This window comes from Anomaloglossus baeobatrachus, chromosome 9, assembly GCF_048569485.1.
Source record: "Anomaloglossus baeobatrachus isolate aAnoBae1 chromosome 9, aAnoBae1.hap1, whole genome shotgun sequence".
NCBI lineage: Eukaryota > Metazoa > Chordata > Amphibia > Anura > Aromobatidae > Anomaloglossus > Anomaloglossus baeobatrachus.
In genome coordinates, this window is record NC_134361.1 from 188,382,029 (window position 1) to 188,409,632 (window position 27,604).

A 27,604-nucleotide genomic window follows, 5' to 3' on the forward strand; every position below is an offset into this window, starting at 1 on the left:
TGGAGATAAATATAGGACAATCCTGGAGGAAAATATGTTAGTGGCTACAAAATACTTCAGACTGAGGCATAGGTTCACATTCTAGCAGGACAACGACCCTAAACATCCTGCCAGAGCGACAATGAAGGGTTTCGATAAAAGCATATTCATGTGTGTGAATGGCCCAGTCACAGTCCAAATATAATCACATTGTATGTCACATAAAATCCCAATAAAATACATTTAACTTCGTGGGGGTAGCGTGGAAAAACATGTCGAAAAGTTCATGGGGTATGAATACTTTTTCAAGGCACTGTATATGGCCCTATTAGGGCATGTAGCACTGCATATTCCTTGTAGCAGTCAGTTGGTGCAGCGGACATATTTAACTGGATGCAGCTTTCCCCAAATCTGCTGACGGGACCGGGGCCCAAAGTGATTTCAATATGGATTTCTTCAATTTCTTCTTTTCGTTCCACCCCAGAAACAGTATCAAGTAATGGGGAATACAGCTCTTATAGGGTTTTCAGTCTCATATTTGGTGCATTGACCATTTGGATCCTCCCTAATATTAAGAACGGCTGGTACCATCGTAATCCCCAAGAGATTATATTAAGAGGGCTCCGTTAAATCCTCTATATTTGACTCACTGTAAAGTATTAAAATGTCATCTACATTCTGTATATAAATTTCAGGTTGTCTTATTTTGGGAGTGTGTTTTCCAGAGGTTTGTGTGTACCCAGGGTGCTGTTGTCTGCATTGACTTATATCAGCACAGCTTCTATCCTGCACCCGTCTTCCTCCTTCTTTTCTTTTTTTTTTTTCTGCCCTCCAGGAGACTGTACATGCTTCCTCCACTGTCCACATTGTGGAGATCTCTGTACAGCTCACACCTTGCTTTCTCTAAGATGTCTGTTGTTCAAGTATGCATTCTGTCTGTGATTTTCACAGATGGTTTGACGTCTTATTCGTAGTTTGTTTTTTTGTTTTTTTTTGAGGACCACTTATACCTTGTGATCCTTGTCTAGGATGAAAATCCTCAATGCTATACTCAAAAAATCAGACAAAATTAGGATGCCGTCCTAGTAGCATCCGCGTCCTGCCTCCGTTTTCCATATTTCTTTGATAGGAAAACCTTAAGAAGCCTTAAAGCTTGAGAAACCTTTCTGTAAGAAAATAAACTGTGGAAACAATTGTGGCAAAATCAGATATAAAATACAGATGAAAATTGATCCATTTTTTTATCATCAAGAAATATCACTGAATTAGAAAAAAATTAGAGTTCAGATAAAAGCGCCAGACTCAGGAGCAGGAGCTTTGATGGATTTATATCAGTTTTGCAAAAAATACTAGCACTAAAAATGGATGTATTGATGGAAAGAAGCCACAAATTATATGAAAATGGAATAACCCACAATAAAAAGTAACCTATATAATGCACAAAGGCATATTTTACTACCTCACAATGTAAAAATGCGCTCCGTTGCCGTTCTTTGTCGATCAAGTAAGTGACATATTTTACCAAGAATTTTCTGAAAGAATTGCTTTCTTCTGATTTTTTTTTTTATTCTTTTTTTGTTTTTCTTTTGCTAGTATAATCTACTCAACACAATGAACACTGACTAATCCAGCGAGATCTTGACACACAATGGAGTCTGTTGGTTTTTCATCTCAAGCAGAACATGTTCCGTGTGTTTCTGTCTTAAACTGATGTTTGCATCTATTCATGAACCATCTGAAAGCTCGGAGTGTGTTCACAAGTTGGATCTCTGCTGCTGCCGTTTGATATTATTTATAGGCAATATTGCAAAATTTGGGAAAGCTGAAATTCACATCCCGAAATTAGCATATCAAGATGTTTTCATAGGGAACTTTTTGTGTATAGCTTCCGAAATTCACGGCGTCTTATCACCCAGAAAGTCGAAATTTCACTATATGATATATGACGTAGAATGTCAAAAGACTAGTACCAAATCCCCTTGAAGGGGGTGGTCCAGGATTTTTCCTTTTTTAATATGTGCCTAAAAGCTAACGGGCAGGTAGTTGCTAACAGAGGCAACTACTTGCCGGTTGTCTCTGGTGCCGGCAAAGAGCGGTCATTCACCGATTCGGTCACCGATTCAGCTGCTCTACGTCAACAGAGGAGCTTTTTTCCCAGGCTGCTATGTCAACAAGGCATAACTGCCAGCATCATGCTGTGCCGATAGAGATAGGTACCACTTGGACCGGCCTGGCAGAATACCGGGCAATTCTCCGGTGGGCCCCAGTCACTCAATGGCCTCCCAAGCGGAACCTAAAGTAAACAGATGGCCTATATTTAAAGGACGGAGTGTGTGGGCTCTTGCTTTATATAGTACAGCTGTGTGTGGGCTCATACTATATGTATAGGGGGCTGTGTGTGGGCTCACACTGCATGTAAAGGAGGTATGTGTGGGCTCATACTTTTTAAATAGGGACGCTCTGTGTGTATATGTACAGAATAATAAACATACAGTATACAGCACAGGAGAAGTGGTACTGTGCAGTGTATATATACAGAATAATGCAGATACTGAGGATTACACCCAGTATACAGGACAGGAGAAGTGGTACTGTGCAGTGTATATACAGAATAATACAGATACTGAGGATTACACCCAGTATACAGGACAGGAGAAGTGGTACTGTGCAGTGTATATACACAGAATAATACACATACTGAGGATTACACCCAGTATACAGGACAGGAGAAGTGGTACTGTGCAGTGTATATATACAGAATAATACAGATACTGAGAATTACACCCAGTATACAGGACAGGAGAAGTGGTACTGTGCAGTGTATATATACAGAATAATACAGATACTGAGAATTACACCCAGTATACAGGACAGGAGAAGTGGTACTGTGCAGTGTATATATACAGAATAATACAGATACTGAGAATTACACCCAGTATACAGGACAGGAGAAGTGGTACTATGCAGTGTATATATACAGAATAATACAGATACTGAGAATTACACCCAGTATATAGGACAGGAGAAGTGGTACTGTGCAGTGTATATACAGAATAATACAGATACTGAGGATTACACCCAGTATACAGGACAGGAGAAGTGGTACTGTGCAGTGTATATATACAGAATAATACAGATACTGAGGATTACACCCAGTATACAGGACAGAAGTGGTACTGTGCAGTGTATATATACAGAATAATACAGATACTGAGGATTACACCCAGTATACAGGACAGAAGTGGTACTGTGCAGTGTATATACACAGAATAATACACATACTGAGGATTACACCCAGTATACAGGACAGGAGAAGTGGTACTGTGCAGTGTATATACAGAATAATACAGATACTGAGGATTACACCCAGTATACAGGACAGGAGAAGTGGTACTGTGCAGTGTATATATACAGAATAATACAGATACTGAGGATTACACCCAGTATACAGGACAGGAGAAGTGGTACTGTGCAGTGTATATATACAGAATAATACAGATACTGAGGATTACACCCAGTATACAGGACAGAAGTGGTACTGTGCAGTGTATATATACAGAATAATACAGATACTGAGGATTACACCCAGTATACAGGACAGAAGTGGTACTGTGCAGTGTATATACACAGAATAATACACATACTGAGGATTACACCCAGTATACAGGACAGGAGAAGTGGTACTGTGCAGTGTATATATACAGAATAATACAGATACTGAGGATTACACCCAGTATACAGGACAGAAGTGGTACTGTGCAGTGTATATACACAGAATAATACACATACTGAGGATTACACCCAGTATACAGGACAGGAGAAGTGGTACTGTGCAGTGTATATTTGGAATAATACAGATACTGAGAATTACACCCAGTATACAGGACAGGAGAAGTGGTACTGTGCAGTGTATATATACAGAATAATACAGATACTGAGAATTACACCCAGTATACAGGACAGGAGAAAGCCTTTCCATCCATTTCCCACGTGCTTTTCAGGCATTCAAAAATTTGGACTCATCGCTGAAGAGGACAGACCTCTATTCCAGCCTCCGTTACTGCCTTCCTCTGCACCATGATAGCCTGTGAGATCGATGGAGTGGTTAAGGCTACTTTCACACATCAGTTTTCTGCATTCAGGCACAATCCTTTTTTTTCCTGATCCAAAGGATCCGGCAAAAAAAATGTAAAACCGTATCCACCGGATCCGGTTTTTAACAGATCCGTTATGCCGGATGCGTACAAAACCGGATCCGGTGGATACGGTTTGCATCCGTTTTTGCATCCGGTTTGTCCTTTTTTTTTGAAGGATCAGCTTTTTTAATTAATTTGGTGCATGCGCAGTTTACAAAAACGGATCCGGTAGCCGCATCCATTTTTTACCGCATTGCGCCGGATCCGGCGTCCATAGGCTTTCATTGTAAAAATCGCCGTATCGCGCCGGATCCGGCGCGATGCGGTTTTTTTGCCGGACAAAAAAACGTTGCAAGACATGTTGCCTCCGGCCGCCGCGTTGATAAATTTTGCCGCATCCGGAAAAAAACTGATGCAACGTAAAGCCATCAGGTACAATCCGGTTACAATGCAAGTCTATGGGGATAAACCGGATGCGGTACCGGATCCGATTTACCCGTTTTTTTCCGGATTGTACCTGATGGCAAAAACCTGATGTGTGAAAGTAGCCTTTAATGGACACATGAAGCCAGACGTCTGGCTCGTAGCCCATTGTCCTGTAAAGACCTTCTAATGGTTTGTGTGGAGACTTTATTGTTGCATACAAAGCCTAAGGCATCAAACATTTTCACTTCTCCAGTGTCCCAGGATCCATTTCTCAACACAACAATGAAAGGCCACATGGTACTTGTGCTACTATGCAAGTCTGCAATCATGTGACTTCAGACTTTGTGAATCCCCACCGTATGTGATGTCCGAATTCTCTGGTGCTGGGAGCAGGTGGTTATGTGACTGCAAGTATGCAACTTGCATACTTCCGGCCGCATTCCAACTAGACATGTCTGACCTCTCTTAATTCACTTGTATTTAGTGAGTCTAGTCTCATCTAGTCTGCATGTGACTGCATAAATGCTAATCACATCAATGTAGTCACATGCCCACCTGCTTCTGGTGCTGGTACCGCAGAATCCTTACAAGTCTGCAGTCACTATGTGCCCCAAGCCTGGACAACCACTTTAATGACCTAACATGCTACCACAGCCTGCAGAGTCTACAGACTTGTCTCACATCAGTACTGGCTGCATATATATATAATATAGAGGATACAGGCTGTTGGCTATGTGTATATATTATAGAAGGTACAGGCTGCGTATATATAATATAGAGGATACAGGCTGCTGTCTGCGTATATACAATATAGAGAATATGTAGCGCCCAGGGAATGGAGTACTCGGTCCCGGGCAGAATATATCGTTAGGGATGTCACTTTGGTGGCCGTTGACCGGTTCCGTGTCCTGGGCCCCTTTTGTAAGGGGGATTATTTACAGGGGAGAATAGAGTTAATGTCATGTGACACCACCTGCGGGTTGCGGTTAAGGATGGAGAACCGCCGTTGCTAAATGTGGGTACTCCCAAAGCCGGTGGTGATTGCAGCAATGGTGTTAGGCCCTCCGCAGGTAGAGCTGTGCCTGGGAGATGATGAGGGGTAATAACGGAGACCACACCAGGTTGTCTTTAATAGTCTCTACTCACTTGGACCCAGGGGTTGCTGGTTCAGGTCCCGTGGAGTATCAGTGCCAATGTAGTGACCCAGGTTGCTCTGTCCCCGGCACTCTCTGTTGGTTGGGTCCCCGTAGCATGGAGCGTTTGGGGCCCAACTGTCCCTTTTGGGGTACAGCCTCCTTCTCCGTACGGCGGGCAGTCCGGACCCTGTGGGGAGGCAAGTGTCCGAACCCTGATCCTAGTTTTACTGCTGATGCCCCTGGATTATTTGGTTCGGTGAAGTCCATGAAGGTCTCCTTACCGGGCAGATATTTATCAAGCCGTGTAGAACTGGTGCCTGATCTAAGGCCCTGTGCCCCGTGCGTGCTCTGGTCCCAGCGGTATCTCTGGTACCCGTCCTGACGACCTCTCTCCTGTGCCCCCGGTTCACCAATGCACGGACCCAGCTCAGACACGTCCGCACACCTCTCCTGTGTGCTACACACTCTAGACTCTCTACTGACTTACTGCTGACCCCTCCCACCAGGCTGGCTAATCCCAGGGACTCGTTCCTTTTCATGGCGACCATCCCCTTACATGGTTAACCCTCTATGCCCGGTGTGGAGTGGAGAACTAGGATTTTAGTTGTGCTTTGGTGGTGTCGGCACTGATACTCCAGGTCCCAGGGGGTAAGTCCTGCATCCCCAAAAGGATGCAGTTCCCTGTAGTGCCCTGAGTGTCTCAGGGGCGCTACAGATACATGCTGCTCCCTGCGTATATATAATAATGAGGATACGAGGCTGCTGGCTGTATATATAATATAGAGGATACAGGTTGCTGGCTGTATATATAAATAATATAGAGGAAACAAGCTACTGGCTGTGTGTATATTATGTAGAGGAAACAGGTTGCTGCCTGTATATATAATCTAGAGGATACAGGTTGCTGGCTGTATATAGAATTTAGAGGGTACTGGCTGCGTATGTATAATATAGAGGATACAGGTTGCTGGCTGTATATATAATATAGAGGAAACAAACTACTGGCTGTGTGTATATTATGTAGAGGAAACAGGTTGCTGCCTGTATATATAATTAATAATAATTTTATTCATTTATATAGCGCTATTAATTCCACAGCACTTTACATACATTGGCAACACTGTCCTCATTGGGGCTCATAATCTAGAGTCCCTATCTGTATGTCTTTGGAGTGTGGGAGGAAACCGGAGACCCCGGAGGAAATGCATGCAAACACGGGGAGAACATAAAAACTCCTTGCAGATGGTGTCCTTGGTGGGATTTGAACACAGGACCCCAGCGCTGCAAGACTACAGTGCTAACCACTGAGCCACCGTGCCGCCCTAGAGGATACAGGTTGCTAGCTGTATATATAATTTAGAGGGTAGTGACTGCGTATATATAATATAGACGATACAGGTTGCTGGCTGTATATATAATTTAGAGGGTACTGACTGCGTATATATAATATAGAGGATACAGGTTGCTGGCTATATATATAATTTAGAGGGTACTGACTGCGTATATATAATATAGAGGGTACAGGCTGCTGGCTGCATATATAACATAGAGGGTACAGGCTGCTGGCTGCATATATATAATGTAGAGGATACAGGCTTACGTATATGTTATAGGTATCCATGGTTGTCCAGCATGTCCGGTTTCCTTTTGTTCTTTAAGTCACAAACCACTGCCAGAGATGTCTGGCAACAGCTTTCTCTTAAAGAACACAGGAACATCCAGATCAGTGAGCGCTCCTGTGTATGAGAGTGTCAGGCAAGATATAAGCCAGACGAACTATCCGCCATTTAGGATCAATACGGAGGCTTTAAGCAAATCCGCAACGTTTCCTCTGCAAAGAGATCATTTTTTGTTTCTGTTGCAGCGGATTTTGCAGCCGATCAGTGGACATCCTCACCCATTTTCTTGAGAAATTGCTGTTTATGCAGTTTGCTAATATGGTTTCCGTTCCTGTCCTTTTAATTTCCCTGGAAGTGAGTGCTGCAGAAATTAACAATGGTGTGTTTAGTGTGGTGAGAGAGCGCATTTATCTTACCGCCACATTGATTACACAAGCCATAAATATAAATCATCTTCTCTTCTTGGCGCTTGTCCTAGGTGCACTTAATAAATTCTCGGGCTTATCTGGCGCGGTACCATCAGCATGAATGGATTCACACTTTACTCATTAGGGTCAGAGAGGTCATTAAGCAATATGTAGCTGAGGTTGCAGTCTATGACTTCATTTTTTCTTTTCCTTTTTTTTGCCTTTTAGATTTTGTGCGAATGTTTTGTGTGTTTGGCTTGTCAGTTGCGTCAAAGAAAATGCTGACAAATGTAGACAGATTGGTATTATTAGTTTTCTAAAAGAAAATTGCTAGTGGTGGTTTGGGGCAATTAGATTAGACATCAGTAGTAATAGATCAACACAATACAACAATCGCACTATTATACCACGGCGGTAAAAACGGCTGCAGATTTAGGTGCTCAAAAAAGGACAGGTTTGCTGCCGCCGATTTCACCCTTAGCTGAAAACTTCTGACGTTTCTTCCCTGAAAATCAGCAATCTAATCCATGGGTACGTCACAAGTGTGTCACGGCGTGATGTGATCTCAGAGGGATCTGGGATCTGAAGGTCACAGCGTTGTTGATCACAAATCCTCTTTAGTGCCCGTTCATCATTTACCCTGAGTTGGAGCGTATTTTATTCCATCCGGTGCTGAAGGGGTTAAGGTTCATTCCTTTCCTGCACTGATCTAATGAAGTTGTAACCTCAGCTGCAGCCGCTCGCTTCTGATATAAATATCCGCTCCTATGTCGGTTATAGCTCATACCTATGCTGTCCATGTTGAAAGCATACGTAGCTGCTTAGCTGGGGTGTTGTTTCTTTTCCAGCTGCGAAGATTCCTGTTGAGTGCTTTTTTGTTGCCTCTTTCCCCACCTGTTGGTCTTACCTTCTTTGTGTTGTCTAACTGCAGTGGCGAGACTAGCTTCTCGCTGGCCTTCACTAGTCAAGGTGAGTTTAGGGTCAACGAGGGCCTAGGCACGTTATCGGGAAAAGGACACATCTAGGGACATTAGGGAATAGTCTCAATTGGGTGCTAGGAGGTGACCACACTCCCTAGCGCCGGGGCCAAAAGTTATATTGTTTCCCTGGTGTACCCTTTGTGTTGCATCACTCGCCAGGGGTCCGCCTTCCCCCAGCACATAGCATAAATTGTCATGCTGCAGATTTCACATCACCGGGTAATATACTCTAGTGACTTTCTGCACAGCATTGTAATGAGGTTCAATTGTAATGCTGCTACTGTAATACGCAGAGATGTTTTTGCATGTAAATTCACAGAGGGAATTCCCATGTCCGTTGTACCCCAAAGGGCTGGATTCAGGTGGGTTTGTGGCAGAGATTGCTGCAATTCTCTCCTTTGTCTTTGCAGAAGAGCATGAGTTTACTGACCATAGAATCATAAGAATAGAAGGGATTTGTTCAGCTGCCGAAATGTTTAAGGCAAAATCTGACGTGTATAGATTTTTTTTATTGGGAATCCAAATTCATTGAGAAACGTCTTACAGAGGATGTGTCAACTAATATATAAAGCTGTGTATGTGTATGTATGTGTGTATGTATGTGTGTGTGTGTGTGTGTGTGTGTGTGCGCTAAAGGAATCCACAGCATCGCATTTACAATCACAAAATTTTGCACAGACACCCCATGTGACTTAGGGAATGTCAAATACTATGTTTTGACGGGAAAATATAACTCTGCGCTTTACACTCTCCAAAAAACCTGCCTCCATTAAAGTGAATGGAGCTGCAAGCTATTAGGTTATTAATAGGAGCTGTAATTGGTTGCCATAAGAACAAAGGACATTCATAGTATAAGAAGCTTATGTGTGAGGTAATATGAAGTCGGTGTAGAGACGGATAGAGAGAGGCAGACACGGGGAAAGAGGCAGACACGGGGAAAGAGGCAGACACGGGGAAAGAGGCAGACACGGGGAAAGAGGCAGACACGGGGAAAGAGGCAGACACGGGGAAAGAGGCAGACACGGGGAAAGAGGCAGACACGGGGAAAGAGGCAGACACGGGGAAAGAGGCAGACACGGGGAAAGAGGCAGACACGGGGAAAGAGGCAGACACGGGGAAAGAGGCAGACACGGGGAAAGAGGCAGACACGGCGAAAGAGGCAGACACGGCGAAAGAGGCAGAGACAAGGAAGGAGACTGACAGACAGACACAGAGATAGAGACACACAGAGAGACTGATACAGAGACAGACAAAGACTGGGAGAGAGACAGTTACTCTCCCGGGCAACACCCGGCTACTACAGCTAGTTTACTATAAATATGATTATTACCTGGTGTAAATGCCGCTGTTCTCCTGAATCCGGCGCTGTTTTTCTTTTTTTTTCCTGCGCCTCTCCGTTCCCGAGATATGGCCTCTTCTTCCCTATGTGTATAAATCTAGCCTTTTTAGCCAAATAGGCGTGATCTTCAAGAACTTGCCCACAGAGAAGAGCTGATGACTCGCCCACTTGGCTAAAAACCCCCTACTTTTTAGACATTTATAGAAAGAGACATATCTCAGGAACGGAAAGGCGCAGGAACAAAATAAAAACAACGCCGGATTCAGGAGAACGGTGGCATTTACACTAGTCTAAAAAAAATACATATTGATGGCAAATACAAGAGAAAAGTGAAATTCCGCTCACCACAACAGGGGAAAATTCTTAGAGGAGAATCTGGACGTTGCTCGCTGGAAGGAAGGCTGAAGACAATCAATAGAGGGTGGATCCCGGCACAAAACGTCAAAAAATTTCAGAAGTATAATATAAAACTTCACATTTATTGGAAAAATAAAAACAGCATAAAATAAGCTCCTCCGATCACTGCTTTTAAGACGCAATCGTCCTTAAGGGCACGTTACACGCTACGATATATCTAACGAGATGTCGTCGGGGTCATGTAGTTAGTGACGCACATCCGGCATCGTTTGACATATCATAGCGTGTGACAGCTACGAGCGACGATGAATGAGCAAAAATACTCACCTTGTCGTTGATCTTTGACACGTCGCTCATTTTCTAAAAATCGAACGTCCTTCTGTGCTCCAGTTGTTCATTGTTCCTGAGGCAGCACACATCGCTCCGTGTTACACCCCGGGAACGATGAACTGCAGCTTACCTGCGTCCCTCCGGCAATGCGGAAGGAAGGAGGTGGGCGGGATGTTTACGTCCCGCTCATCTCCGCCCCTCCGCTTCTATTGGCCGGCCGCTGAGTGACGTCGCTGTGACGCCGCACGTCCCTCCCCCTTCAGGAAGTAGATGTTCGCCATCCACAGCGAGGTCGTTCGGAAGGTAAGTGCGTCTGATGGGGGGGTTACGATTTTGTGCGACACGGGCAACAAATTGCCTGTGCCGCACAAACGATGGGGGCGGGTGCGATCGCACGAGAAATTGCAGCATGTAAAGCAGGCTTTAGTCATGATCCAAGGACGATCGCATCTGAAACGCGTTGATCGGAGGAGCTTAATTTATGCTGTTTTTATTTTTTTAATAAATGTGAAGTTTTATATTATACTTCTGAAATTTTTGGATGTTTTGTGCCGGGATCCACCCTCTATTGAATATTTATGTCAAATGACTGGTCCTTTTGAGCGAATTTGGTGCCTGTTCCATCTGTTATGTGCCTCGGTTTAGTAAGGGGTGCTTCACACACAGCGAGCTCACTGCCGAGATCGCTGCTGAGTCACGTTTTTTGTGACGCAGCAGTGACCTCATTAGCGATCTCGCTGTGTGTGACACTTAGCAGCGATCTGGCCCCTGCTGCGAGATCGCTGCTCGTTACACACAGCCCTGGTTCGTTTTCTTCAAAGGCGCTTTCCCACTGTGACGCATAGATCGCTGTGTGTGACAGCGAGAGAGCGACGAAATGAAGCGAGCAGGGAGCAGGAGCCGGCATCTGGCAGCTGCGGTAAGCTGTAACCAGGGTAAACATCGGGTAACCAAGGTGGTTACCCGATATTTACCTTAGTTACCAGCCTCCGCAGCTCTCACGCTGCCTGTGCTGCCGGCTCTCTGCACATGTAGCTGCTGTACACATCGGGTTAATTAACCCGATGTGTACTGTAGCTAGGAGAGCAAAGCTAAGCGGTGTGCGCTGGTAACTAATGTAAACATCGGGTAACCATACCCGATGTTTACCTTAGTTACCAGTGTACGCAGCTTCCAGACGCCGGCTCCGTGCAAGCGCAGCGTCGCTTGCACGTCGCTGCTGGCTGGGGGCTGGTCACTGGTCGCTGGTGAGATCTGCCTGTTTGACAGCTCACCAGCGACCATGTAGCGATGCAGCAGCGATCCTGACCAGGTCAGATCGCTGGTCGGATCGCTGCTGCATCGCTAAAGTGTGAAGGTACCCTAAGAAACTTTTGTCCAAAGCTGCATGACATAGTCAAGTCATGGCTGGTCTAATCTTTTAGATATGACAATCCAGGGCTCGTTAGAGACGTATTGGTAATGTGATCAGTGAACGCAGTTACTTCTCGGCTACAATTGTAGATCGTTGCAAAATGATCCCTTAATTTCCCTGTCAACCACTAATAGTTTTTCTTGGTTGTGTTAACGTCCCCTTGACATTTTCCACATCCGCAGTTAGAAAATGAGAAGCAACCACTTACGTTCCAAGCAAAACAGGCGGTGTGATACATTGTTGGCGCGTCTTGTTAGCGCAGGGGAGCCTTTTCCTCTTCCCTTCTGACTGATATCTATTTCCTGCCGAGGATACGCTTTTTTCCTAAACATTACAAAAATGCTACTTGAAAAACTTGATATTTTTGGAAAAAAAATAAAAAATTTCCATTCAGGAGGTAAATTTTTGGAGGACATTATTTTATAGAGGATTATATCTGATACCATCCCGATTCCATCTTTTCTTTATTAATGCAGATCGCAGATTGGAAGAAACATCCTGAGTGTTTTCTACGGGAAGCTTCCTCACTTTTTGTTTTTTTTTGGTACAAACAAAATTTTTTTCCAAGAAATCAGAGTTTGGTTAGGCCTCGATAGCGACAATGCTTTGCTCAAAATTGTAGCATTTCTGCAATTCATTGTTTGTTTTTGCTAATGTTATTGTTTTGATTGTTTGGGTTTTTTATTTTTTTTGCATTCAAATTAGATTTTTACTTAAATTTCTAAAGGGGTGGAATTTATACAGAAATACAATCCTTCACCTAGAGAGGCAATGCGTATAATTTTGCACACTCCTTATCAATAAGTAACCATAAAAAGCCACCAACTTATTTTGAAACTATTTGTTTGCAAGACCCCTAGACTATACTCTACTTTTAAAGGGGTGGATCACCCATATTTATGTTTTGTCTAGTTCGATATTATATTGAGAAACAATGTTTCTGTCAAATACCTTGTGTTGGCAATAGTGCCTGTGAGAGGCGCTATTGCAGACCGCTGTTCCCCGCTCCGGTAACGTCAAGTTCCGCACATGTCACATCTCTGTGGCCTGCTGCAGTCTTCCTGACTCACCGAGCCGTGGGCGGTGTTTCACCGCTGTCACAGCGCAGCGCATCTCCTGCTTGCAGCGCTCTGCTGGGAGGGAGGAGAGAGGTGGGAGCAGGGAGCAGATGGACTGTGACGAGCAGTGAAACACCACCCACAGCTCAGTGAGTCAAGAAGACTGCAGCAGGCCACAGAGATGTGACGTGTGCGGAACTTGACATGACGTCACCGGAGCGGGAAACAGCGGTCTGCAATAGCGCCTTTCACAGGCTCTATTGCCAACATAAGGTATTTGAGAGAAACATTGTTTCTCAATATAATATCAAACTAGACAATGAAAAATATGGGTGAACCACCCCTTTAATACATCCCAAGGAAATACAAAGACCCAATTCATGGTGCAATGGGAGCAAGTCCTGAACCAATCAATGATCCTAGAAAGATGGCAACATTGCTGTACCACACTTACAAGCGGGAGTGACCAAGCCTCATTAACAGAAACGTCGGTTATGATATTACACAGAGCATATTACGTCCCTGCTAGATTGACGTTATTATACCCTACTGTCTCCGATCAATATTTCAGAGGATGTAGCACGGTAGGCGACATGAAGCACGTATGGTGGTCCTGCCCTCTGGTTAGAACGTTCTCGAAACAAGTTGAGCATCTGATAAAAAAAACGTTATTGGAAGCTCTATTCATTTAGGCCCTTCAGTCCTCCTCCTAGGTGATAAACCGCGAGAATACACATTGCTACAGAATGGAAATCCCCCACGCTTTCGATATAAATGGGTAAGGATAGGATTAACAAGATTATAACGCATAGACGCAACAAGATTAGACAGCCTAGAGTCTTTTCTCGACATTTGGTCACCCAGGATAGACCTACACCAGGACCCATCCAACAACCTCACCCAAGCCTTCCACTTGTCTCCCTGACATAGCTTGTGATGAAGTATTCTGTTCCCAGTGACACCCTTAGAGTGATAGTCAAGAGAGTACCAAACATTTGTTATTTAGCGTAGTAACATTCCTATCTCTACGTTTCCATCTTTGTTTTTCTCCTCCACTTCACATTTCTCTTTCTGCTTCTTTTGTTACTCCACCGTTGTATATATCCTTTCACCTCGAGAATTCTTTTTCCTCCTCTTTTCCCCTCCTCCCTCTTGTTCCTACTCCCTTCCCTTTCTTTCCTTCTCTTTTCTGAAAAGTAGTTATCAACTAGGAACCTGTATTCTCCAATGATATTGTGCCCTCTGTACCCTTTGCTTTGTGTCAACCTCCATGTTAAAGGGAACCTGTCACTAAATTTGGGGCATATAAGCTGCATCCACCACCAGTGGGCTCTTATATACAGCATTCTAACTATATATATAAGAGCCCAGGCCGCTGTGTAGAATGTAAAAATCACTTTGTGATACTCACCTAAGGGGCGGTGCGTTGCGGTGCAGTCTGGTTGGATGGGTGTCTCCATTCTTCTCTTTTGGCCATCTTTGTCCTCCTTCTTCTGAAGCCTGGGTGCATGACACGTCCTACGTCACCCACACTAGCCGACATTGAGGTCCTGCGTAGGCGCACTTTGACCTGCCGTGAGCAGGACAGATCAAAGTATTGTAGTGCGCCTACACAGGACCTCAATGCCGGCTAGTGTGGATGACGTAGGACGCGTCATGCACCCAGGCTTCAGAAGAAGGAGGACAAAGATGGCCAAAAGAGAAGAATGGAGACACCCATCCAACCAGTGTGCACTGCAACGCACCGCCCCTTACGTGAGTATCACAAAGTGATTTTTACATTCTACACAGCGGCCTGGGCTCTTATATACAGGATGTTAGAATGCTGTATATAAGAGCCCGGTAGTGGTGGCCGCAGCTTATAGTCACCAAATCTGGTGACAGGTTCCCTCTGAACATTCAGTGCATTTCTAGTTAAAGCCATATTAGAAACAATTCGGCATAGTCTGGAGTCTCTAAACCTGAATCGTTACTGATCAAAAAGCCGTCAGGTTTTCTGAAACGAAAAACTGCTCGTTAATTTCAAGCTTTTTTTTGTGTATTTATTCAATACTCTTTCACTACATGACAGTAATGTTATTATTAACCCTCTTCCCCGTCGTAGGGAATAAGTGCTACCCGGATCCATATTTTTTCCGCTCCAACCTTGCAATCAGGGAACGGTTGTGCCGTAATAGACGGTCGGGCCTTTTGTGACTTGACATACGTGACCACAGTGGTTTTTGTGCCTGCAGGTGTTCTCATAATCTCAGCCGTAAAGCTTTTATTTAAAGCATTTGTTTCCTTTTCTCTTGTTGCAGAAGAATAAAAAGGCCAGGAGGTAGAAATGTGGAAAACACTTGCAGTTCGAGGAATTTGCTGATACATCTGTTATCAGACCTTTGCTCAGAGCTGTAGCAGTATCGAATCCTCCCGCCATTGTGCATGGGAAAGCACGGCACGAAGTGTGAACTGCGCACACTGGGTGGCCCGACCAAATTGCATCTCAGATTGTGATGTAAATGAGCACCTGTAAAAACAAGTTGATATTTTGGCCAGTTAATGCACCGAGCATTGGAGAATCTGACTAATCTACTCCTACGATGAAAGATTCCCACTGCCCAGGGATAGTAAATGTGTCCGGCTCGAACAGGTGGTGTTTGTGGCAAAAGTGTTTATACTGGAGAGATGTAGATAGCTACCTAGTTTCTGTTCCCGATACATACACTAGTTCCATACTACTGACAGCAAAGCGTGAACATTTGCGCTTAGTTCTCAAGTGTAGACAACATCGTTTTAGAACTTCCTTTCCATGTGCCAGACATTTTTTTTGCCAAAGGGGGAACAGTAGGTGGGTCGTGAAGGAGATCGTCCAGGAGAAAAAGTAAAGACTTGATGTAATTATTTACGCGTTTCGAAGTCTTCAGACTTCTTAATCAGGACTAGAGATGAGCGGAGCAGTTAAGGTTTGGTTCAGCGGCTTTGTGAGGTAAATCCGGAGATATGACGATAAATCATGATATTCAAGTTATGTCAGGAAGCCCTCTCCTGGTGTCACCCCCCCTTTCCTTCACACAACTCCTTCAATCAGAAAATTTACCACAGGGATAAACGGTTTGTTTAGCAGATAGGTGTCAAAGGAACTGGTCTGTGTTCCACTTACACCTCCATGGCCATCTCCTGTGATATGGAGATTAGATGATGTGGGAACAATGGACACAGGATGACTCCCTGCCGTGACCCTGTGGTAGGGGCTGCTATCTAATTAGCAAGCTTGGAAGTATCCAGACAGAACGACTCCAGGAAAATATGGTTCATATCTCGCAAGCCATATTTCCGATAAATATGGCAACCATAAAAATGGTGTCTCTGCATGCGGACGATGCTGGCACACCTTTTTTATGGGAGTAGGACATTGGGAAGTACCCCAGGCGTGATATCAGCCAATGGGGAACTAGTAGACAAGTCATGAGTCCTCTCGTTCTGTAGCTAAATTCATAACTGTCACAATGAGAGCGTTGGCGTCCGCCTACGATGCTCCCAGGCAAAGTTATGGCCCATATTCCATGTTGTGGATATTGTCCATAACTCCAGCCAGGGGTGGAGCAGTGCTCCCTCTGAGGTCACTAAGGTAGGAGGGGACCTGGATTTGCCCAGGTTGATAACCCTACTTCGGCCATTTTCCAGTGTTCTTTCGCTGGGGGTCACGTGTAGGAAACATCTGTGGGAAAGATCCTGGAAACCTGGTCTACAGCGCCCCCCTGTGGCCAGACGCACAAGGTAACTGCTGGAACTGTGTATGCCTGTTTGTAAACCATGCTTTATCTGTAACTGTACTCTGACCTATGTATATTCTGTAGATCCCCTATTGTATATATTGTAGTTTCTAGTGTGCTTTAGGCTGATTAAATTATATAATTAATCTTGGGCTGTTCTGTTATCTCGATCTTGAATCCCACGTCTGTGTGTTCGGCTAATAGTTACCGTGAAGCGGTTGGTGGCAGCGAGTTGTGCCAAGGATTATTGTGGGGAGGCCAGTGAGATTCGGGGAGGTTTTATATATTCCGCCCGCGGAGGTCGGGGGAATATATACCCTACTCTCACCGGGGACCCTTCAATAATCGGCATAAGTAGTATAGCGGCCTCCTTGCTTATTGTCGGGCAATTCCATAATTGGCCTGATTATAAGAGGGGCGCTAGAGGGCGCGTCACGTGCTCTGTCTGTCGGTCGGGAGGTATAAAGGAGGGGTGACCCCCACTTGTTACCCCCCGATTGTGACGTACTGGTAGCCAGCGCGGGGGATTTCTGAGTGACTCCCCGGTGGTTCGTGACAGGCTTCATCCGGACTTTAGATAAAGTTCAGTTTAGGACCCGGACTTGACCCGAACCCCAATGGAAGTCATTAATTGGGCAGTTTAGTATTGATGAACGTCCAGGATAAAAAGTAAAGACTTGATTTGATTTTATTATTGATGTGTTTCAAAGTCTTCAGACTTCTTAATCAGGACTAGAGATGAGCCAAACCGTTGAACTTCAGGTCGGCAACTTCATCCCGCCTTAGATAAAGTTCGGTTTGGGACCCGGACTTGACCTGAACCCCAATGGAAGTCACTAATTGGGCAGTTCCAATCTCCGCTCAAATGCAGCCAGCCATAAACAGATAACTTCCAGTGGAGGGTGGATGGAGTTTTTCCATTTTTTGGCGCACACTACTTCCAATCATGCTGTTCTTACCCCCAGTGCGAACCAATCAAACACTTAAAGTGGCTCGCACTGGTCTGTTCATCAAGGGTACCGATGCTCGCGCGAGTGGTTTCCATACGTAAAGTACCCGAACTCCAAACTCTCTTTTTTTGTTAAGTCTATGTTTGGTACGAACACCGAACCTTGGCTTCCCTCATCTCTACTGCTGATCGTCCAGGATACAAGGTAGACTTTGTACTTTTATCTACGCGTTTCGAAGTCTTCAGACTTCTTTTATTAGGATATAACCACATGCAAAACACGATATTTTTTTTTTTTTGTATCATAAATTCAATGGGCCCTTTGTAATGCATCACGGTGACCTACCCAAAAAAGTAAGAGCAAATTTGTTTGAAGAGAATTGATTTGGCCTCAAATTGGATAATGTATTCCGATTCTCCTGAATCCAATTTTTTTTTTTTCCGAAGGACTTCATGTAAAGTCATCAAAATAGAAGTCAGCCAATTGGGCGAGGAAAGAGGTTATGGTTGGAATAAAATGAGTACTTCACCTTTCATCTCTTCCTCTGTAGTCCACTGCCCGGTGCTCTACTCTATTTGGTGTCTTCTTTTTTTCCTTCCTTGGTGCTCAGTGTCCACTTCGAGCCTCTTGACTTTGCGCCAGGACTTGTGGCACGGTGTATGAAGTCAATGGACAATGTGCATCATCTGAAACGCTGACTAACCTCAGGTACCTTAACATTGGAGGCCCAGTTAGTAGAGATCAGCAGACCTATGGAAGTTTGGGTTCTGCGGCTTCAACCAGACTTTAGATAAAGTTCTGTTCTGGACCCAAACTTGACCCGAATCTCATTTGAAGTCACTGATTGGATAGTTTGTGTCTCCGCCCACATATAACCAGCCATACACAGATCACTTCTGGGAGAGGGAGGGCTGTGTTCTTTCATTGTTATTTTTTTGTACACACTACATCTGATCACGTTGTTGTTACCCCCAGTGTGAGCCGATTAAATACTTGGAGTGGCCTGCACTTTGGTGAGCACTGAGCGTACCCGAGCACAACATTGCTCTCTCGAGTGGTCAGCATACGTAATACACCCGAACGCCGATCTGGAACACTGATTTTTTTGTAAAGCCTGTGTTTGGTACGAACATCGAAGTTCGGGTTGACTCATCTCTACCACTTAGTGCTAGAACCTCGTAAAAGTGAAGATGTCCAAGGAGGAAGTCAATCATCAGAGTAAGGAGTAAAGAAAAGGCCCTGCGGTGGACTGCGGCAGTATCGGCTAGCTGCAGGATGAATATTTTTTTTTCTTTTACACCCTACATTTATTATGTTTTGGGATCTTGGAAAACACCAAATCAAAAAGAACATTCGATTTGCGTCTTCAATGTGTATCAAATATCCCTGCCAATATGAACAATCCACCAAATTCAAATATCTGCAAGTTTGCAAATTGCTCCCTGACTTTCTATTATTCCCACTGTCAGTATATTCAGTGTACTAGGTATCTCCTCTGCTGGGTTTTCATCCTTTTCCCTTTAGGACATTGCGGAATTCCTCTTCCCTTCAGCTGCTAATCATCTGTATTTCCTCTTGCGTTTAAATACTCTCATTTCCCCTGGACTGGTGATATTCAGTTCCTTCACAAGCTTTGGATGCAAGCAGGCGACTTGCACTCATCTGTAGGATCATTGCTGTTCTTTGTGAAACTTCTTTCTGAGGCATCTGGAGATAAGTTGTGTATACACTTTCCCCATGTGTGTGTGCACCCTGTGTCTTTTTTAGTGTTTAGAGGAGTTGAAGAAGAGTTTATCCCATCCGTTTCCTATCCAGGACCCACCAGTAGGGTCAGGGTTTGTTATCCCTGTGTGTCCTTTAGCACTTAGTGGGTTTGACTAAGCGCTCATCCTATCTGTTCTTTATCTAGGGTCCAGTTCATGGTCAGCCAGGATCAGGTATCCAGCTTGGTGCAGAGGCGTGGAACATATCTCGGGGTAGGGAGGAAATCCAGGGGCCAAAGGTATTTTTTTTTCAGGGATAACAATCTCCCCCTTCCCTAGACACAGGGTTTCCCTTTTGCCTTTGGCTTGATACTGCCCCGTACCCAGCGTGGCAAATTTAAGGTATCCAAGATGTACAGTGCTCACAGTTTGGACCATGTTACGTTCCTCTCGATGGAGTTCAAAGAAACTTTGAAGACTGATGCAAACCAATCGGTCTTCATTGTTCAATAAGTGTGAATGCATTAAACCAAATTTTTCTACATAAGTTGATCTAATGCCGCTAGGCAAAAATGTATGTACCTGAACATGAGGTTCTTGGTTAAACATTTTGATTAGACTGTATGAAGCCCACTGCCACGTCAAGGCGAATCTCTGAGTGGCTCCCTAAGGCCTAAGCCACACGCCGAGAATATCGGTGCGAGTGGAGTGAGCATTCCACTCGGACCAATTCTAGCCTGTGTGTCAGCGCACATGAGCGATTATTTTCTCAGCCCTAATCTGATCGAGAAAACAATCGCAGCATGCTGTGGATGTAATTCGAGACTCTTTCTCTCACACCCATTCAAGTGTATGGGGCGAAAGAAAAATCGCACTGCACTCACGGTACACCGGTGTACTGCGAGTGCAGGGTGAGAATGGCAATAGCCAGTTACGGAGGAGAGAGGGAGAGAAATCCCTCCCTCCACTCCTCAGAGCCGGCCCGCCCCCCGCAGCTGAGGTCCGCTCGCACAGTCGGATCTCTGTCACGGGGACACTCGCATGACACTCGGGTCCTAGTGTCATGCGAGGATCGCACTAGTGCCCCGTGTGGCCCCGGCCTAACTTTGATGCACTGTGCGCCACCCACTGCCGCAGCGATATTGCACCAGCGGAGCAGGTGACCTGTGCCTCACAGCCCCCATTCCGCAAGGCTGAGTCCTCAAGACTCCAGGCCAAACTCTTCAAGTGCGTGTAAGGCCCAAAGGTCTGAATTTAGAGAATCGGGACTTTACCCATGACTAATGCAGACCCTTTCTGGTGTTGTCCTCCGAAGTAGAATTCTGAGGAGCACAATGATTTACCCCCGTGTTTTTAACTTTACACCGGTTCTTTTTTGTTTGGTTCATATCCTTTACATACAGGACATAGCTTTGCAGTCCAAAGCGTTTTTGCATAGCTTAATATAAGTGTGCTTCCTGAGTGCCCACACGGGCCTGCCAATCCGAAATGCCACACATCTTAAATTGCAAAAGAGAGGAAGGCTGGTCTGCTGACTCACCGTGCAGGCATGTGCTCTGGGGCATTCAGACAGCGCTGAAAACCAAACCTCAGCCACAGCTATTTTTTATTTCTTTTTTTTTTTTTCATCAGTAGAGCAGAAAAAAAATATTGTCAGAAAAGCTCTTTCTGGCGAACGCTTGTGCCGTAAGTCAGCTCTTTCACGAACGCGGAAAAGCAAGCTTCATCTAAAACGGGGTTGACTCCGAGGTCTCGAAAGTTGCAAGCTGGGACGTAAACATCCCCTGCAGATTTATTTCTTCCATGTTTATTCCGTCTTCTGTGAAATATTAAAGATTTATGGGAAATTCTGCAACAAAATTACGGTATCTGTAACTATTCCCGGGAGGGCCCCATTGATTGCAGATTACAGAGGCAGCTTTGCTTACTAATGTTTCATGTAAAACATGTTACAATTTGTGGACGACTTTTCTTGTCTTACTCATTTCTATGCCGTGCTGCACGGCTTTATTTTATAGGGCTTTTATGATCTTATTCATATGTATGATTACTATATTTAGCTCGTATGTCATATTTAGCATATTATATATTGTATAATTATATGTCATTAATATTATCATGAACAAGTAATTCAGGAAGAAAATGTCAGAACAGTGGTAGAAGAAAGTGCTGCTTTGCACAAAATCTAAGGCTTAATGGAGGGATACGGTTTGTTGTTTCTTGCACAGCTTTCAATTCTTATTGTAATTTCCCTGCTACCCGATACACAGGTGAATAATTAAAAAGGATCTGTCACTTGCTGTGAAAAAAAAAATCTCTGAGCTTTCCCGATTCTGCCGGTCTTTTTCTTTTTGCTCTGCGTCGCTCCATTGCAGAGATATTCACATTTGTTTTTGGAGAGCAGCATGTGAAATCTCTGCTTGTAGTGCAACTGGGTGTTTCTTCAGAATCTTTCCCCCCAGATGTTACCAGTCACACCTCATCAGCATCTGAGACTGAACGGACACTAAATCATTTTCTGAACTGTGTGTGATTACCAGGATCTTGGCGCATCCCCACAGAAGACTTTTATGAAATGCCCCAGTTGGACTGCACGCAGAGATTTCACATGAAGCCTTCAAAAAGCAACAAATGTGAATATCTCTGCAATGGAGCGGCGCAGCGTGAAATGGAAAAGAGCGACAGAATCAGGGGAGTTCAGGGATCCTGGTACATATGATCTCCCATCATGGTACATGGCAACCCATCCGGGTACATGGCAACCCATCCCGGTACATGGCCCCCCATCCTGGTACATATAATCCCCTTTCCTTATACATGGCCCCCCATCCTTGAACATGGCCCCCCATTCTTGTACATGGCCCTCCATCCTGGTATATATGATCCCCTCCTGGTACATGGCCCGCATCCTTGTACATGGCTCCACATTCTGGTACATATGATGCCCCATCATTATACATGGCCCCCCCATCATGCCGCACAGTTAAAAAAAAAAAACAAAAAACAAAAAAACAACTATTATATTCACCCTCCCTCCGGTCCCCCACAGCGCAGTGTTCTCATCTCATGCAATCAGCTGATCAGCGTGTGAGACAACAGCACTCACACACCGATCAGCTGAAGCGCTCTCACACGCTGATCAGCTGATTGCATGAGATGAGGACGCTGCGGGGGATCAGAGGGAGTGTGAGTATAAGCTGCTCGTACCTCACATTTCTGCTCTCATCATGAAGAAAAAAAGATAGTGTGTGGCGGCATATATCTTGAAAAATTTGTAACTTGGTGCATTGTTAAGTCGAGGTATTACTGTATTTCTATGCAAAAAAAATTCATAGAAAGTTCATAGAAAGAAGTTCATAGAAATTGTAAAGATTTTTGTGGAACTGGTCTGAAAAATCCTCATGTTAGTTGAACATTTTATTAGTTTTTTTTACCGCTCCTTGTAATATTTATGTATTCTAAAACATTACTGCTATTGCCTTAGCTCCTTGCACCCATCATTGAAGCACTGATAGATTGATGTTTTCCTTTTTTATGCTACTTACGTGATTATTTGCATTTAACACTTTGTACAGGTGGCAAAACAGTCGGTTATTTCCGATCTTTTAACCAATGCCTTATTTTATCAAGATCTATTCTTTGAGAAGTTAACAGTTTAGTAATAGCTGTAATACTGAACTACGGAAGATAAATGTGACAATCCTGAACAAATATTAGCATTTGTATGGTAAATATTTGACTAGTTCACTTTTTTTTTCCTTTTTGACAGCCATCATTAATCAGTTGCTTAATAGAAAAATTGCATATCACAACTCGGACATCTTTTATATAATGGTGCACATGCTAAAATCCTAACCGGGTTCAGCTATAACATTTTATTGAATTTTTTGCTTGCAGTTTTTTTTAACAAAAAATGTTGGAGGCGATCCTAGAAGAAAGGAGTCGTCTTTGTTGTTTTTTTTTAATTTTTTTTTATGATTTTCGCTACATATTGCTTGACATTTTTGAAGAACGAACCGGTCATTTCTTTTGGCTGCTTCGTGACTTTAGCTCTAACATGATTTTTCAGCCTTTTTATAGTATGCTTATAATATAATCCCTACTCTGAAAATAAGATCTAGTTGCATACCATACTATAATAATGCTCTGAAATAGGGCCTGGGCAGCCCTTTCAGGATATGTAACTTTTATTGGTGTACGTTGCCTCGTTGTTTTACTGTAAGCCCTGGAAGTTTATAGTCAGATGCCGGTTAGTTAACGGAAAATGAATATTCACTCCTTCCCCCATTCATAATCCCACCTACCCCTCTGTACGGGCATCAGTGATTGGAACTTATGTTAACGGAAAATAATATTCACCCCCTTCCCACTCCCATAAAGCCACCTACCCCTCTGTGCGGGCATCAGTGATTGGAATGTATGTTAACGGAAAATGAATATTCATTCCTTCCCCCACTCATAATCCCGCCTACCCCTCTGTGTGGGCATCAGTGATTGCAATGTATGTTAACGGAAAATGAATATTCACCCTCTTCCCCTACTCATAATCCTGCCTACCCCTCTGTGCGGGCATCAGTGATTGGAACGTATGTTAACGGAAAATGAATATTCACCCCCTTCCCCCACTCATAATCCCGCCTACCCCTCTGTGTGGGCATCAGTGATTGGATCGTATGTTAACGTAAAATGAATATTCACCTCCTTCCCACTCCCATAAAACCACCCACCCCTCTGTGCTGGCATCAGTAATTCGGCCAGACTGAGGATCGTACCACAATACTTGGACTAGCCGGCCGCTCTCCCCACCTGAACATGACAGCTGCATAGAAATGCACACTGATAAGCTCGGGTCAGGAGAGCCGCCGGCTAGTCAGAATATTGTGATGTGATTCTCCGGCTATAGTAAGTCTGACTGAATCACTGATGCTGGCACAGAAGGTGGGCAGGATTATGGGTATGGAAGTGGGGGTGATTATTCATTTCCCATTAACTTATGTTCCAATAACTGATGCCGAAAGAGGAAAGGGAGTGAATATTCAGTTCACATTCACACACATTCTAATCACTGACAAAGACACAGGGATAGGCACAAATATGTAAGGGGGGGAGTGGGGTGAATATTCATTTGCATTAGCACATGTTCCAAACAGTGACATTGACATACAGGGGTGAGCGGAAATATGGGTGAGGGAAGGGGGATGAATATTCATTTGGCATTAACACACGTTCCAATCACTGACGCCGGCACAGAGGGGTGGGCGGGAATTTTGACAGGGGAAGGGGGTGGATATTAATTTGCATTAACTCATTTTCCCAACCACCAATGCTGTCACAGAGGGGTGGGCGGGAATATGGGTGAGGGAAAGGGGTGAATATTCATTTGGCATCAATACACATTCTAATCACTGACACCGACACAGAGGAATGGGGTAAATAAGGACGGGGAAGGGGGTGAATATTCACTTGCATTAACACACGTTCTAATCACTGACACCGTCACAGAGGGTTGGGCAGGGGAAGGGAGTGAATATTAATTTTCTATTAAGGGACAACCCAATCACTGATGCCAATACAAAATATAAGACCTCCTCTGAAAATAAGCCCTAGCGTATTTTTTTGGAGCCAAAAATTATATAAGACTCTATCTTATTTTCGGGGAAACACAGTTCTGACCTAATGGGAACTTACCCTAATGAAACTCAGCGGGTGACATGATTTTTAGGTGCCAGTCCACAGGAGTGATTTATTTATTTTTTTGGGGAAAATTAAAGAATATTATTCTTACTGTTTTATTTTTCCATTACATCTACAATTCTTGCAGGTGTCAAGAAGAAGTGTTAGTACAATGGGTGACTAGTTTACCCTAGGGAGTGCGGTAAATAAGTATTTGCATATTCCGGAAGAGGCAGTAGGACACTACGACATAGAAAAAAGTCAGTAAAAAAAAGTGAATGTCAGAAAATTGTAACATAATTTGTATTTTTTATAGAAATGATGATATTTATAATAGTATAATATAACAGGTGGAAAACTATACATTCTGCCTGTTATACAGTCAGACATTCCACGGTACTGTATATATTCTGTGGTTTGTTACAAGCATGCAAAATGGAGCTGAAAACCCCAATGTAATCTCCTAATAGAAAACCGCAAGACTTGTTTTGGTTAAAAATTCCTTCTTGCACAGCTTCTCTGCACATATTTTTTTCTTTTTCATGAACATCTGGGTCGCACAAACCCCATGTGTGCTGGATGTTTATATTGTGGAGGACAAGAGCTTCTTACACATATTATTTTGGGTTGGAATGTGGGAATATTGCAGCAAAAATAACATATTCAAGTTATCTTCTGCATTATATAGTGTGTGTGTGTGTGTGTGTGTGTGTGTGTGTGTGTTTATACTATCTAACACAGATGATCAAATATATAAAACGTTTGTGTTGCTGCCCGTTTTGTGCCAAGGACATTATGCAGGTTTTTTTTTTACATATATTATTTTGGGTTTGAATTTGGGAATATTGAAGGAAAAAGAGCATATTCGAGTTAACTGCTGCATAATATTGTGTGTACGATATGATATATATACACAACCCCTGGCAAAAATTCTGGACTCGCCTGGCTCTGAGGATGTTCATTCAGTTTACTTCTGTTTACAAACAGCAGATCACAGACATGGCACAAAACTAAAGTCACTTCAAATGGCAACTTTCTGGCTTTAAGAAACACTAAAAAAAAAAAAATCATGAAAACATAATGTGCTAGCCAGTAACGGTTACTGTTCAAGACCAAACAGGGGGAAAAATTATGGAATCACCCTGTAAATTTTCATTCCTAAAACTAACATCTGCATCAAGTAAGATCTCTTCATTAGTCTGCATCTAAAAAGGAGTGATCACACCTTGGAGAGCTGTTGCACCAAGTGGACTGACATGAATCATGGCTCCAACACGAGAGATGTCAATTGAAACAAAGGAGAGGATTATCAAACTCTTAAAAGAGGGTAAATCATCACGCAATGTTGCAAAAGATGTTGGTTGTTCACAGTCAGCTGTGTGTAAAATCTGGACCAAATACAAACAACATGGGAAGGTTGTTTAAGGCAAACATACTGGTAGACCAAGGAAAACATCAAAGCGTCAAGACTAGAAGCTTAAAGCAATATGTCTCCAAAACAGGAAATTCACAACAAAACAAATGAGGAACGAATGGGAGGAAACTGGAGTCCATGTCTGTGACCGAACTGTAAGAAACCGCCTAAAGGAAAAGGGATTTACCAGAAAAGCTAAACAATAAAAAGATGAGTGCCTGAAAAGAACATGTAAATTTCCACAGTCATTGATGATATGGGGCTGCATGTCAGGTAAAGGCACTGGGGAGATGGCTGTCATTACATCTTCAATAAATGCCCAAGTTTACATTGAAATTTTGGACACTTTTCTTATCCCATCAATTGAAAGGATGTTTGGGGATGATGAAATCATTTATGAAGATGATAATGCATCCTGACATAGAGCAAAAACTGTGAAAACATTCCTTGAAAGAAGACACATAAGGTCAATGTCATGGCCTGCAAATAGTCCGGATCTCAATCCAATTGAAAATCTTTGGTGGAAGTTGAAGAAAATGATCCATGACAAGGCTCCAACCTGCAAAGCTGATCTGGCAACAGCAATCAGAGAAAGTTGGAGCCAGATTGAAGAGTATTGTTTGTCACTCATTAAGTCCATGCCTAAGAGACTGCAAGCTGTTATAAATCCAGAGGTGGTGCAACAAAATACCAGTGATGTATTGGAGTGTTCTTTTGTTTGTTTTTCATGATTCCATAATTTTTTCCTCATAATTGAGTGATTTCATAATTGTTTCCCCCTGTTTGGTCTGGATAAGCAACCGTTACTGGCTGCACATTGTTTTCATGATTTCTTTTTAGTGTTTCTTAAAGCCAGAAAGTTCTGCTTTTTTTTTTAAACAAAAGTAAACAACTGAATGAACATCCTCAGAGCCAGGTGAGGCCAGAA

General features: G+C 43.6%; 1 protein-coding gene across 1 annotated transcript in view; it reads left to right on the plus strand.

Moving 5' to 3' along the window:
• NEK6 (NIMA related kinase 6) overlaps positions 1-27,604 on the plus strand; it is a 258,576-nt gene that overhangs the window by 108,795 nt on the left and 122,177 nt on the right. The window lies entirely within an intron of this gene.